Source organism: Tasmannia lanceolata, unplaced genomic scaffold (assembly GCF_043159265.1).
Source record: "Tasmannia lanceolata isolate RefF3 unplaced genomic scaffold, GAP_Taslan_0.1 ptg000007l, whole genome shotgun sequence".
Classification (NCBI taxonomy): Eukaryota; Viridiplantae; Streptophyta; class Magnoliopsida; order Canellales; family Winteraceae; genus Tasmannia; species Tasmannia lanceolata.
Genome location: NW_027518684.1, coordinates 29,198,429 through 29,214,494, shown reverse-complemented (window position 1 = coordinate 29,214,494; position 16,066 = coordinate 29,198,429). Strand labels below are relative to the sequence as shown.

At 36.0% G+C, this 16,066-nt stretch overlaps 1 long non-coding RNA gene across 1 annotated transcript; it reads left to right on the top strand.

Moving 5' to 3' along the window:
• Nucleotides 1–2,177: 2,177 nt before the first annotated feature.
• On the top strand, nt 2,178–11,083 carry LOC143882353 (uncharacterized). The gene is made up of 2 exons (XR_013252183.1): nt 2,178–2,855; nt 10,918–11,083. It is a non-coding gene; the product is annotated as an uncharacterized LOC143882353 (long non-coding RNA).
• The last annotated feature ends 4,983 nt before the right edge of the window (nt 11,084–16,066 follow it).

Genomic DNA, 16,066 nt, shown 5'->3' with positions numbered 1-16,066 from the left:
CTTTTGTATATCTTCTTCGTATAATGGGTCTCTTACTTTATCTAGAATTAAAACTTGTGCGCATTATATTGCTCGTTTGCCTATTTTATTGCTATGGTGTTACTGTTTAACTTTGAGGCTTTGGTGGTTTTGAGTAGATACCTAATTACTGAACAACAAATGTGGACAAGCTCGAGAAGGTACAATTCAATCAATTTTGTATGTAATATTGCCTTATTTGTCTTCTTCTTTTATTTATTCACACATAATTTTTTTCAGGAGTTCGTTGTAGAGCTTGCGTGCCATGACTGAAATGAATGAGATGTAATGTTCTACAAGGTAGATGCGGATTGGACCGGCTACTACCAAGAAGAATGTTGGTACTCAAGAACTACAATATCCTGCAAAAGGTGTGCATAGTCACGTGCAATATTTTAGTTAGTTTTATGCCAATGTGACCAATTTTTTTTCCTTGCAAATGTAATCTGATGGTAGATTTTCTGAGAAGGTTTTTGGAGCAATCTTTGTAACTACTCATCATTTATCTATTTAGGTAATGATATTGTCCACTATACATAGTGTATTCTTAATTACTTCATACTTGTGTATCTCATTTCAGGTTTATTTTCCGGCTGTCCATATGAAAAGGAAGCTAAAGAATGGTTCATATTCAGTAAAACCTAAGCCCCTCTTTCCTGGCTGCGTCTTCTTATCGTGTGTATTAAACAAGGAAATACATGACTTCATCAGATAGTGTAATGGAATAGGGGACTTTCTTCGATGTAGAGTACGTTGGAAGTACGTAAGAAGCATGAATTCTTATACTAATATATTAAACTTTTAAGAATTATTTGGTGTAAATATAATGCAGATGGCAATCCAACATCCATTTGGTGTAGTTATATTCTCCTATTGAGTTTTTAAATTTGGTATTTGATTCCTCCTTCGCTTGCTTTTGGTATTTATTGTTGAATGCCTTTTTATTGCACCTGCTTGTATCATCCTTTATCATTGTGATTGAATTGTTTCCGAGGATATGATTTGTGAAATGGAAGGTGGGGTGCTTTTCACGCTCATAGTACTTGTGGGACGCAGGGTTACATGGAGGGATGAACATAAGAAAGATAAGTGATGTTATTGGATGTAGTTCTACTTGTCTTTGATGTGGATAATGTGTTAAACGATAATTTGTTATCAGGTATATATGTACCCATGAGGGGAATGAAGAATAATAACCCTCTTTTATTTTTATTAAAAAAAAAAAACATTTACCGGCGGTCCTGAACGCCGGTAAATCCTCATATAAACCGCCTCCAAAACTATTACATCACGCACCGGATAAAACTATTACCGGCGTTTATTAACCGCTGGCACTTAGTTTGATATTCCCCGGCGTTTTGTAACCGCCGGCACTAAATTCTATATAAAAATTTTATCTGACATTGGTCGGCGTTTATAACCGCCGGCAATATAGGTAATTCGCCGGCGGTTAGCTAAAACCGCCGGCAACATCTTCCCCACGGTAGTTTCGCCGGCGGTTGTATGACCGCCGGATATCCGCCGGGAAATGTTTCACCGGCGGATAGGCCATCTTTTAGCGGCGATCCGCTAAAAGCCTTTTTTCTTGTAGTGAGGCACCCCATTTTGACTAAACCCTAAACCCATCATTTTTAATAAAAATCTTCTAAATAAGTGAATTAGTATCCCAAATTTTACCTTAGAGTAAGTTAAGATCCCAAGTAGGCCCCAGTACAATTTCAGAAAAATCCGTTAAAAATTGCCTAATGAGACAAGTTTAGTTCGTAGTATAGCGTAGTGTAGTGCAACAGGTGGGTGGGTTATCCAATAAGGATGTGTCAATACCAATCCCATACTCTATAACACCAAGAGTTAAGTGCCTTCTTTATATTCTTATTCAAGCCTCCTGTTTGTAGAAAGGGTAGTCATATACACTAGTAGGGGGGTGAATCAATTATATACGAGGTTGTCCCAAGGGAAAAGGGAGTTGAGCTACGCAATAAAGGTTGTCTTAACAAAAGAAAAGAGAGAATTTTGTCATGGTTTTATTCATTAAAAAGAGGGGATAATTACTTTAAAAAGGGTTGTACTTGGAAATAATAGGGGGTCGAGTTTATCATTTCACCTGCAAAAGACCACCGAATTGGGATTTTGAACAGGGGAGTAAATTAACACATAAAATGGGTGGTTGATGGGGAAAAGAAGGCAAAATTTATCACCTCCCTATAAATATCCCATCGATCCATGGGCTTTAGGGGGGCTCGTTTTTTTTCGTTACATACAAAGAAAATCAAAGAGAAAGAGAGAGAGAGAGTAGATAAAAATTCCAAACCTAGCTTTTGCCTCTTCTTCTCCGGCTAGCCTCCAGTCGAGCTCCTGCCAAATTCCGGCGGAGACTCTAATCACCTTCTTTTCTTCTTTTAAACCTTATAATCTTTGTTTTCCTTTTAGTGCTGTCCATTAACACCTAATTTTCTCACCAAACCTTGATTCAAATCCCCAAGCCCTAAAATGAGGTTTTTAAACCTTAGATTCTGATCTTCACTGCTAGAATCTGTCCTTGTTCTCACTGATTGTTCCTTAAACCCGAATTTTGGCTAGAATCTATTGTTATAATAAGTTGATTTTATGGAATTCGACTTTTAGGAAGAAGGTGGGAGGTCTTTGATCTCTCAGCAAAGGTATTTTGGAAAGAGGAGTTGATTCAAGTTACAAGTCAAGATCGAATTCTAATCGAAGCTTCAGCCTTGTTTACTCGCGGATTTGATTTCATTGCTTGTAAATCTCACTCGATACAACCTCCTCTGAAGAGATCTGAATGTGTGAGAATTCTAGAATCATTCTGAGCAAAGGTGAAGGTAAATTCTATATTTTCTTCATTTTATTTCGTCTCTTGATTGACGTTTTAGTAGTAATGTAAATTACATCTTGATAGAATTGATATGATGATTTAGTGTTCTTTTGTTGCTAATTGATAATTAATTCTTGAGCTTGAGTTTAGCATTTGGAAAAAAGAGTTTCAGTTTCATGATAGAATCTGCCTTTTCATCAATTAAGAGGATGATTTTGTATATATCGATATTCTCTTACGATATAAAGTGCCATTGATTATTTTTACAGCTTCAGGAAGAATAATTTTGGTAATTTTAGATAATTAATTTGTCTTGTTACTGTGATTTAAGTATGAGAGTTGATAAATTTGCTTTCCTTCGATGTGAAAATTTCAGAGCTTAAATATGTCACTGGTTTTGTTTTCATTCTCTTCCTCTATATTTTTACTATCTTGTTATATTCTCCAAATCAAAGGACACATCTTTAATTGATTTTTTTTACCAAGTTGAATTAGTATGCTTCTTTTGGAAAAATCTTATAAGAAAATTATTGCTGGTTTATGTTTATGGAATGTTATGTATTTTTTATAGTAATATAGTCCCTGTTATGTTGAATTGCTCTTATGTTTTAGTCCTTTGACTTTTCTTTTATTGTCTCTGTCCAATATGGCTTCAGCTGAGTTAGATTTTCCTTTTTAGTTTGGTTATATAGATGGGATTTACATTTTACATAGAGAATTATTTTCTGATTGGTCTGCATTTGGCATGTTTGGGTTAAAGCTCTAGTGAAAATTCCATATAAAGAGTCAGTGTTGTACTAGTTTATTGAGAACCTTTTTATTTGCGAGGCTGAATGCAAATCATTTTGGACTTTATACTTATACCCTGTTCCTAATAAAATGAGTAATGGTGTTTGCATGTCATGTTTCACAGAAGTTTTAGCCTAGTTAAGTTCAAATGTTTTTATACATTCTTCGAAGTATAATTTTTATTTCCCCTGTGTTTTCAATATTGATGATGTCTTATCTGAGGTTTTTGATTTAATAGTAGTAACTTAATTGAGGATTTTACCAAGTTAGAATTCTTTTCAATATCTTGTTGAATAGATGATGAGTCGGTGATGAGATGTGACATTGATTTGATGAAAAGTGATGAAATGAAGCAATGTTTATGTGAACTGTTCATATTATAATCCTAATTTTTTTACACAGCTGCATAGGATAGGCATGGCCCTAATGAGTTATGTTATATCATGTCCAGTTATGAGCTCTAAAAGAGTATACATGTTTTGGTTCATGTCACTCTTCAAAATAGTTTGTCAAATTCTTTTGAAAAACCAAATGAGTACAATTTCACTTTGATCTCTGTTGTAAATATTAAAAGAGGTGTAAATGATTCATGTTTAATGAATGTCATCTGAACTGTTGGTGTTAACACTAGTGTATGTGGATAAGAATAATGAAGTAGGGTCGGCTTGTTAAAAAAAAAAGGGATGAAGTTATGGTGGTGCATTTTTTATTAGTAAATGCTTGTTGAATTGATGTCATTATTTTTGTAAAGTGAAGGAAGTTTACTGTCATAACAAGAATTGAGGAGATGCTTTAGCAACTATACCTTGTTATTTATTTTGTTCTTGCTTGACTCTACATTTGATAGGAAGCGATATTAGATCAAGCGTATCTTACTGATTATGTAGCTCTACTTTGTTTCATCAAATAGCTTATGAGTCTTTTGGAAATTATAATAATCTCCTGACACTGTCCCTAGTGCTAAAAGCTGAGACTCCTCGGTATGAAACTCAGAACATGAAGGTGTCCATATTATTTTTATATTCAGGCCAATCATGTTTTGATGTTTGCCTAGATTATGCTGGTTTGTTCTTTTCATTTTATGTTTCTAGGATAACTTAATGAAGCTTTGTAATCATTTTTATTCCATTGTAAGCGTGAGTATTTTTTTTATGTCTATAATTTCTATTCTCACTCCGGCTTATGTTTCTTACATATAATAGAGTTGGGAGTTAAATTTTCTTAGTTTACGCAGGTTCAAGTTCCCTTTATCTCACAAGAGTTGTTTCATTCTAAATCGCTACTTTCCCTATTTTGCCTTGTCATATCTGTTTTGTTTACTCTCATATAGAGCTTCCCTTTTTTTTGGGGGGGGGGGGGGGGGGATTATGTCCAGTTCATTTTTTTATTTATTTCATAATGTTCATTCCTGTGCATAAATAACTGGTCTTGGCTATTCTGATTTGCTTCTCCAGGTTTGTTAAAAAAAAGGTGGTTAAGCTACTGTTGGTTCTTTAGATAAAAAAAATACGATGAGTTAGATAGAAAGCTTGAAAGCATGGTTAAAATAATATTATTCCCTTGAACCTTTTGTATTGGAGGAAGTTGACTTTTTTTTTTACATTAAGGGGAGTTGATACCTATACATTCTGTTGATAGGATTACCCCTAGCACTTTATACTCAAACAATTAGTTTGTGAGGTTTTCCTAAATACTAATGTAACCCAATTGGTAATGTCATCAGATTGGACTGTCATATGGGTATTGCCCAAGTGTTTTAGGATTATTGCTTGATTGAAACACTCCTACTTTACTTGTAGCACTTCAGTGATAAACTTTTGTATGATGAATGTCAAGTTAATAATGAGCTTTTTAATAATATACAGATGCTTACGCTTGTATATATATTTCCCTAAACACTATTTCATTATTTTGTTTCCTTTTGATAGTCTAATGGTCAGAGTTGTAAAAATGGAGGATTAAGGTATACCCGTATACATTTGGGGGTTGTAGTTATCAAAAGAGGGTGATATATATATTTTAACTATCACTCCTTGCTGAGCATTATATTTTCTTTTTGGCTTATGGTCTTTTACTCCCCGTTGTGGTCTGCATATCTGTTAAGAGCATTTCTTCTGTTTGGACAAAAATGTTTTACCATTCGGTCTAAAGGTTGTAATTGAAAGAAAGAGATAATTTGGCATATGTGTCTAAAGTGAATAAGGCTTGTGTTTATGGTAAGGGTTATTGATTTAATATTATCATAATAATGGTAGATTTTATTTATTCATTTTTTTAGGAAACCTGTAGTTTGGACTTTGGGACTCTTTTATTTATAGTTAACTAACTTGCACCTGTATAAAGCAGATTGGATATGTTGCATAATCTCTAATAGGATCAATTGTTTTTTTTTTGCCACTTAAGTATAATTTGTTTTTGTTTTTTTGAAAAGTGATGCCACTTAAGTATAAAATTGAGACTAGATAAAGTTAGTTTCTACCAAATTTCCGTTGAACTGTCTCCAATATGGTCACAAATTATGCTTTGTAGTTGAAGAGTATGAACTAGTTTATGAATCTCCTTTGCTTTCTGTTTGTATAAATATAGAATGAAAATGTGTTTGCATAATCTATTTAGTTCAAAATCATACATATATTTTTCTTTGAAGAACCTGCATTTGTATCAGTTTTATTTACTTTCTTGTAAAGTTTATAATAAAAGGTTGATGTATTCTTAATCTTTTTGCCTCATCAAGATAAACATTCTGGGGTTTATGTTACTTATTACTTCCTATTTGCACCCCGAGACTAATTAAGTCTCAATGATGGTTCATTCTTAGTAGTTTCTCTTGTGGTTGTTAGAGACTAACATAGTCTTTTAAAATACTCTTATTTTCCTATTATTAGGGCGATGAAGGAGTTATCCCAACCCCAACTTTTAGAGGATTTGCCTAGTCTATATAGCATTCCCCTTTTATTTAAGAGATTTTTCTTAATCTTTTAAAAAATACCTTTAGATAGAATCATTTCTTCATTGCAAGGGAAATGAAAGTGTCATCTAGAGCCCCTAGGAGAGACAAACTTTGTCCCATTTAAAGAGTGTATCTATAGGAGACTACCTCAAGTCTCATAAGTTGCACCCCTACTAGTTGAAGACTAACTTAGTCTGTTAGTTGCCCATAACCCTATTTATCATTGCAAGGGAGATGATAAGGTTACTTGGAGCCCCTATAGGAGACATGCTTTGTCTCATGAGTATTAATTGTTTTCTCCCATAAGAGACATGCCTTGTCTCATTTGTTTGGTTGTCCTCTTCTTTTAGAGACATGACTAGTCTTATTTGCACCCCCTCTTATAGAGTTGTTAGATATTCTTTGATGTATTTGCACCCCCTATTATAGAGTTGTAAGACATTCTTTGATGTATTTGCACCCCCTCTATTGAGTTGTTAGACATATTTTGACTTATTTGCACCCATACTCGAAGTCATAGTTTAGGAGTTTATTTTTTAGACAATTTTTTTAGATACTATCTCAGTCTTATTAAGGCTTTGCCTACTTGGGGATTGTCATTTATATTTTTACTTTGAGACACTTGTTTGTTTGTTTGGGATCATGTCATTTAGTTGGGACACTAGTTTACTTGTTTAGGGGTTTCCCCTTTAGTTTTAGGGTTTGGCCCTAGTGTGTTGTTCTGTTTGGATGAAAATATTTTATAAAAATCTAAAAAACACTTGAAATTTTAAAATCCAAAAACATTAGAAAGTTGAATCTCAAGAACATTTGAAAATCAGAAATATAAAAACTTCAAAAATATTTCAAAACTTAAAAACATTAGAAAGTTGAAACTCAAAAACATTTGAAAACTTTAAATACTTCAAAAACATTTAGAAAGTTAAAGTTTTAGTGGTAATTAGGAAAGTTTGTTTCCGAACTACGTTGGCTTGATCCTCTCCCACGAGGTATGTAAGCAGCTTGAGATCTTTATCACAAGTCCAGTCAAACCTTTAAAAATGAACGTTGTAAAACCATTAAAAAGAAACCATTTAAACATTTTCATGAAACTGTTTTCAAAATATCTTCCTTTACAGTTAGAAGTTTGTCTTTGATTGTTGTGTGTTTGTTTTTGAGTTAGGACTTTGTCCTAACTAGGAACGCCTCTGTCCGGTCGGTTGGCGATCCACATCGCCGGTTGATGGCTAGATTTATGATGCGTTAGTCTGCCCATTGTTTTCCCTAGGGCGTACAGCCTAAGTACACATAGGATGTAGGGCCCACCTACATAAGCTTAAGGCTACCTGCATCTAGTTAAAACATATAGGGTGTCCTAAAATCCACCATTCACTTGAATTTTAATAATCACGAAAAAAACTTTAAAAATTAGTCCGATCTTTTAGGTCGAGTCTAGTTTAGTGGTCTAGATGTCTTAGGTATTATAGTTTAGAATAGGCGTGTAAGAACTACGTGGCTTTGATTCCTGTAAAAGGCGGGGATACATAGGCGGCTTCGGATGAACACCAGACCATCCGAAGATTCGGGTTAAAAATGTTTAGTGTTTTGGGGTTTATTGTTAGCATTTTAGGATTTGAGTCTGTTATTTAGCATTGTTTATTGTATAGGGATATGTTAGTGTGTTTTTTTCTCTTTTCTTGAGTATTTGCACTTTAGATACATCTCCTGTGTGTTTCTTTTATTATCCCATTCACATGTTTAGCTATAGTTCTTTATCTCTTTATTGCTTTTCTTACTTGTTCATTCACATGTTTAGCTATAGTCCTTTATCTCTTTATTGCTATCTCTTTATTGCTTTGGCTTACCTATTTGTTCACATGTTTAGATATAGTCCTTATCTCTTTACTGCTTTGCTTACTTGTTTATTCATATGTTTAGCTGCAGCTCTTTATCGCTTACTCGTTTATTATCTTTTGATCACTTGTTTAGTTGTAGCTATTTTACAGTTTTCATGCGTATTTTATCGTCATATCTGCTCCTTATACTATCACCTGTTTAGCTATAGAGATGCATGTGATTGTTTACTGCTTTCTTAGATGTGTTGAGTTAGGTTTAGATGTGAAGAGTTAGGACTTGGATGTTGTTTTTCTTTTACCAATCCTCGGTCATGCATGTTTAGGTAGACCTTTTCTCGGGGATGATTATTTCTATTTCACATAATTTTTGCGCAAAATTCTTCAATGTTAATACAAATGGCATAAGAGACCGAGTGCTTGTGCTCGGGCGGATGGGGGTATTCTTCGGACCTTCCTCATTCGTAATCAGGCATGGACCCATATATATTTCTGGTTATCCATTGCAAACAGAGGATTAATTTTTTTGGGTTTCGTGGCCTATCCATGGATGGCGACTTTGAGTTATTTTAGGAGTACATCTTAGTTTCGAGCCCTGGCTCCGGATCAAGAGGTATCTCATCATTTATCGCCATAGGACGCTTTATTTCGAGAGTTCCTTGGTAGAGCTCTCCTTCATGTGGAGATTCAAAGGACCGACGGGGACCCGTTTCCTCGCCGCCCTCCTAGGATCGAGGTCCACACCGAACCGGTGCATGCACACCGTCAATGACAAGGAAAGTGGTGTTGTATCCTGGAGATTGGTTGCAAGAGAACCCGAATGCATACCAAGCATGGTGGGGCAACAATCTATCTTAAGGATAGCGTTATTCCGTAACGTGCCTCTACCACTAAACTCATTCCCTTTTTTCATATTTCCTGTGATCTTTGCTTACGAATTTGTGCATTCAGGATCATCAAAGGTAATTTCTTTCTTTTCATATCAATTACATATATAACTAGTTTTGTTTAACTATTCTACTTGACCCCAAACATTTATCCAACAACATGCATTAAAAAATCCTCCATCTATGCTAAGTGTTGAACTTCCTTTCTTTAGATCAAAGAATTAATTCAATTAGCCAGTAAGGATTCATCGTTTTGGATCAGTGTGCTGCAATTAAGGCTTTCTTGGTGTTTTGAGCCAGTTCATAATTCTTGTGCTTGTTCGGCAACGAAGAAAAAAAATAAAATTTAAAAGGAAAAAAAAATCAGTTTCAATTTTATGACCTACCTAATCAAAGGATTTCGTTCTTCAGAAATTTCAATAGAAATTGTGTTTTTTTCCCTGAAGCAATCTATCCTCTTAATTGGATGACGAAATGAGTATATTTTAGACAAATGGCACACTAGGAAGTTCATGTTTCAGCCCTAATATGTTTTATACTAGCTCCTCATTAGATGATTTAGCATCAGTACTATTTGGGATAAAAGATATAGTTGATCACTTTTGCCTTGCCTTTCAACACATGCTCCGAACTTGTTGCTGCCAATTGTAATGTGGAGTATTTGAAAGAGAGTTGATGTCCAAGGATCAGGTCTTTCATGATTAATTCAATGCCATTGTATGCTTGCTCAAGGGATTGCATGCCATGTATGCATATAAGGTAATTTTTAAACAGAAACTAAGCTAAGCTTTAATGACTTCCATGAATATGGTTATGCATTCTTGAATAGATGATCAAGACCACTAGTTGTTTGACTATTACTGGGAATTTCATTTGGTTTTACTCAACAGAGAATCACATATGATTATTTCAAAGTTTAATCAAGTTCCTTCTTGCAAGTTATTTGGTGAAAGTTTTCTGAAAATTTTAGCATCTAGTATATGATTTTCTTCATAGATCCGAACCATACATAAGCAGGTTCTATGCATCAGTAAGACTTATTTGATCTAAAGATACGTCAGCACCTAGATCCTTTCGTCTCTTTGCTTCATTGGTAAGAAGTATTTAACTAGTTCCTCTGCCATGATCTATTATAAATAACTAGTTCTGTTACTTGCTTCTTTTTTATGCCTCTTTCTTTGAACATGTCTGATTTTTTTCGCTCATAAGGGTTGATTTTTCTCTCCTTTCCCATTTGCCCTGCCCACTCTCCACATGCGAAAGAAGGAGGATGTATGAATCTTTTCATTTAGGGTTGCTTTAAGTTCAATTTCTTGCTTCCTTTTTTCATGCCTCTTTCTTTGAACTGGCTCATTCCTTACGTTGGCTTTTGATGATAAAACTTCCTTCAACTTGTGTCTTACATATGCCCAATGATCTTGGGTTTTTTCCCTTTCATTTCCTTAGTTACATGGTAAATACAATATTTGTATGCCTAGTTTCCCTTTTGTGCCATTCTTCTGTTAGCTTTCTTTTTTTGTTTTCCTTCATTAGAAAGCAATATCAGTAATGATACATGTCATTAATACTTTATTGGAAATAATGAAATATTACTTTTTTCTTTCTCTCCAGGGTCTTATATGGTCAACTGGTTTCCTAATCTTCAAACTGCAGCCTCCAACTTGGGATGCTTTCTTCTGATGGATATGAAATTTAGCAATTGTATTGTGGTGTATCGGATATCAAATCTTGAATACATATTTTTTCTGACTAAAAATGCGGAATAATGATTAGTATTCCTAATGTATACTCCTTGGCTAGGTAGTGCTTCTCAGTTACTTATGTGCAATTCCATCAACTCGAAAACACAAAATAACCTGGTGTCTTCTAGGCTCTAGTGAACCAGCGATAACTAGTGCACTAGATTAAGCCAAATAAAGACTACACGTGGATTGCATTTCCAATGAATTGCTTAGAACTCTGCTGTCATGTTATATTGTTTGAAGAGCATGTGCTTTTTTTGTCTGTCTCATAGCACACTAATGGTCTAAACTTCATGAATTTAATGTGTAGTTCTGAATCAATTTGCGGAGAAATCACAAAAATAGTCACGGATGTAAGTTGGATTCAACTTCCAAGGTATGACTAAGATAACGTTTTGGTTTTCCAAATGTGGAAGAAATTGAATAGATTATGTATTATTTTAAAATGTTTAATTTGTGATCGCTTTTGGATAAAATAAGAATGACCCGGCGTATGAGGAAGGAGTTTTTCAATGTCTTAACTTCACGTTTACTCATGGAGGTCATGGAGGAAAGATATTCTGCCCATGTAAGAAATACGACAATGTTATATTGGTTGGTCGAGAAACGTCATATTGGTTGGTCGAGAAAAGGCCGAGGGACATTTGATGTGGAATGGGATGCTCTTGGGCTACACTAGATGGATTAATCATGGGGAAGGGTCATCTCGTTCTATGAATAATAATGAATACCGAGCACCTCATGAACAAATTATACAAGATGAAACGAACGAATTATTGAATGATATACACCTAAGGTCGAGCCGTGATCATGATAATGGACCAACAGATGAGGATGGTCATCCAACAGATGCACGTAGTGATGAGCCTGATGCAGATGCGGATAAGTTTTTTAAACTATTACAAGACGCCGAGCAAGATTTATACCCAGGAAGCAAGTTTACTAAATTATCCTTCATGGTTCGGCTGTTTCACATAAAGTGTCTTAATGGAAGGAGCAAAAAATCATTAACCAAGTTGATTGAGTTGTTGAAAGAGGTACATCCTGAGCGTGAAGCATTACCGAAGTCCTTTTATGAAACGAAGAAGATTATTAGGGATTTGGGCCTCCATTACAAGAAAATAGATGCATGCCCCAATTGTTAAGATGAAATCCCAAATGTAGGTGGCCGTGGCGAAATCAATGGCCTAGATCAATACGATTTTGTTAAGAGTTCTAATTTAGTCAGATGTCTAACTCTTCTAGGAAAAGAGAGATAAGGATTGTCTTATATCTTTTGGCTTATCTTAAGGTATTATGTACCTAAAAGTAACGAATTCTAAGTTGATCTTGTGGGCGTGATGGTGACCTAAACAACTTCTGAAAATTCTATATATACCCTAATAGGGACACTGCTTGCACACGGCTATTTTTTTAGAAGCTTTTCTCTCCCAAACTTCTAGTATTCCACATACGTTTGAGAGAGAGAGGCCGGCTCCCATCGCCGTTCTACCATGAAGCAAGGAGAATCCTAAGATTGGAGAAAACATCGGTTGGAATCCATATCTGTGGTTGTAATTGTAATCATTTTCCGATGACCTACCGGATGCCGAACTTCTGTTCGGATGTCGTCACCCGGTCACTGGCCATGCGAGGATCATGCCCTTGAGGCTGTTTTTTTATCCCCTTCTGTATCGCAAGAAAGGTCATTGGAAAAACATCCCCAAAAGTATGTCCGTTTTCCGATCACTTAAGCTTAGTCTCTGGATGTGCATGACCAAGTCGAGGGCCTTGATGTTTTGATAAGAACATGCATATCTCAATCAAGATGAGGATGAAAACTTATCTTGAATTATCCATTTGCCCCTGGATATACATGATTAATTTACACATGCATGTCTCTGTCAAGGTTTAAGGCCCCAATGGTACATGTGTTAATCGGATATGCATGACTGAAATTTTTCCAGATCCTTGCATGTTTTGATTAGTGGTGGATGATAATTCCTGTTTTGAACAGACAATACATCAAGGACATCTTTATTAATTTGATTTGACCATGTGCCATCTTTAAATAAAGTATATTTATTGATAACTCTGTGGGTGATGTGTTTTTCAAAGGAACTGTTTATTTCTTGATTCTGCAAATATGTGTTGTCCTTGAAAAGAATCATCTTTAAATAAAGCATATTTATTGATAAGTCTGTGGGTGATGTGTTTTTCGAAGGAACTGTTTATTTCTTGTTTATGCAAATATGTGATGTCCTTAAAAAGAATTATATGCGTGTAGTTCCTAGGATGACATGATTAATATGTGATTGGACTTACTCGAACTTGAGGTCAAATGGCCAAAGCTTATTATGTGGATGCACTTTTTGGCCGAGCACCTTGAAATTATAATTGGGTTTTCCTTGTGCTTTTCGGAATTAGTTATTTCAATCGTAAGATATATGTGTTGTTGAATACTAAAGATACCACTGGAAGGTTGCGTCTCTTTACACTTGGCCCAAAGGACGACTGGTGTTTTGTGCAAATTGACGGGAAGAGAAGGTTAAGGTTTGGCAATGCAAATCAGGGTCACTTCTGTCCAAAGGTGATGTTCACCCTGAATTCCTATTGCTTAGTCATAATAGGTCTGAAAAGTGAGAGCCAACTTTGCGCCATGGCCTGGCCCAACAGACGGCCCATGGTGGCATGCGTGGTGTCTTGACAAAGACCATGGTTATGTGATTGCTGTAACCAACTGTGTGTCGTGGTCTAGCCCAACAGACAGCCCATGATGGCACACCTGGTGACTCATAAGTTCACACTTGTGTTCTCTTTGGTTCTGGACAATTTGACTGTTTTCTATATATGTTGGATTGGTTTAAATTGAGGATTATTCTAATAAATCCCTAATGGACTTGAATGGTGTTAAAGAATGTGACCCTAATTGTGAAACTATATTTGTTACTACAGCGTTCAACCCTAGTTCTATCTCAAGATACCTGTCTGGTATTGAAAACTTAAGTGGGACCAATTTTCCTAAGTGGAAGGATCATATCCAGATTGTATTAGGGTGTTTGGATCTTGACTATGCGCTAACACATGGCGAGCCACCAAAGCCTATGGCTGAAAGTGTGCTCTCGGTCAAGGCCCTTTATGAACGATGGGAAAATTCCAATCGCATGTGCTTGATGATCATGAAGAGCACAATTTCTTCCTCCATCAGTGGTGGGATTCCTGATTTTGAGAATGATAGGGAATTCATTGCCAAGGAATTTCTAGAAGGAGTGGAGGAACACTTTAAGGGATCATCTAAAGCACTTGCAAGCACCCTAATGATGAGAATGATCACCACCAAATATGATGGCCATAGTCGTGTAAGAGAGCACATAATGAAGATGAACGATGCAGCCTCCCAATTGAAGTGGATGGATATGGAGATCTCAGAAGGTTTCCTTGTCCACTTTATCATGACATCGCTTCCTGCTTAGGTTGGTCCGTTTAAGATCAACTACAACACACAGAAGGAAAAATGGCAAATAAGTGAATTAATTGCCATGTGTGTTCAAGTGGAGGAGAGGCTGAAGATCAAACGTCCAGAAAGCATGCATTTCACCACCCTTGGAGCATCCAAGGGCCAATTCAAGCGAAAGGGTAAGAAAGGTTCTAAGAAAGGCAAAAGCAAGGAGTAGGGAGCACGACCCAACAGGGTCAGATTGGCAAAAGGAAAAGCGCCATAAAGTGTCACTTTTGTCGAAAATTTGGGCAAATAAAGCGTGAGTGCACCAAATATGAGGAATGGCTGATAAAGAAAGGTAATCCTTCCGTTTTTGTTTGCCATAAATCATTTTTTATTGACGCTCCTAAAACACTTGGTGGATAGATACAGGATCTACTATTCACATTTCGAACTCCTTGAAGGGATTTCAAGAAAGACGGAAACTCAGGAAGTGGGAGCGGACCATTAAAGTAGGAATGGAGTAGAGAGAGACGCGAAGGCAATAGGCACTTTTCGTCTAATTTCAGATGGTGGTTTTATCTTAACTTTAGAAGATACATTTTATGTACCTGCTATAAGCACGAACCTTATTTCAGTTTCAAGACTTGATTCTTCTGGTTATCAATTCAAGTTTGGAAATAATGGTTTTTCTTTACTCCATAGTCCCGATGTGGTTGGTTCTGGAACCCTCGTGGGTAATCTTAACATGATTAATTTAGATAACTCATTTTCTCGTACTTTATTATCCCTGCATGTGAGTGATCAAGTTGGAATACGTGGCAATAAACGGGGTCGAGTGAATGAGAGCTCTTCTAGTTTGTGGCATAAGCGACTTGGCCACATTTCCATTGATTGAATGGAAAAACTAGTTAAGGATGGAGTTCTCCATTCAATTGATTTTTCTAACTTTGGAATTTGTACGGAGTGTTTAAAAGGAAAGCAAACTAAAACTAGAAAGAAAGGAGCCACTAGGAGTACGGGTCTATTAGAAATCATTCACACTGATATCTGTGGACCTTTTCCGACTCCTACTTTGCGTGGCGAAAGATATTTTATCACTTTCATAGATGATTTTTCTAGATTCAGCTATATTTATCTCATTAAAGAAAAAATAAAAGCACTGGATATCTTTAAAATTTATAAAGCGGAAGTTGAGTTACAACTCGACTTGAAAATAAAGGTTGTAAGGTCTGATAGAGGTGGGGAGTATTATGGAAAACACTCCGACACAGGCCGAAGTCTAGGTGCATTCGCTCTCTACTTACAAGAGAATGGAATCTTCGCTAAGTACACAATGTCGGGTACACCCGAGCAGAATGGAGTGCCTGAAAGGCGAAACCATACTCTTATGGACATGGTGAGAAGCATGACATGCAACTCATCATTGCCTGAATCGCTGTGGGGAGAAGCCTTAAAGACAGCGGTGCATATCTTGAATCGTGTACCAAGTAAAGCTGTGGCTAAGACTCCTTACGAATTACGGGTCGGTAAGAAGCCAAAGTTGGGATATTTGCATGTTTGGGGTTGTCTGGCTGAGGCGAGAGTTTATAACCCACAT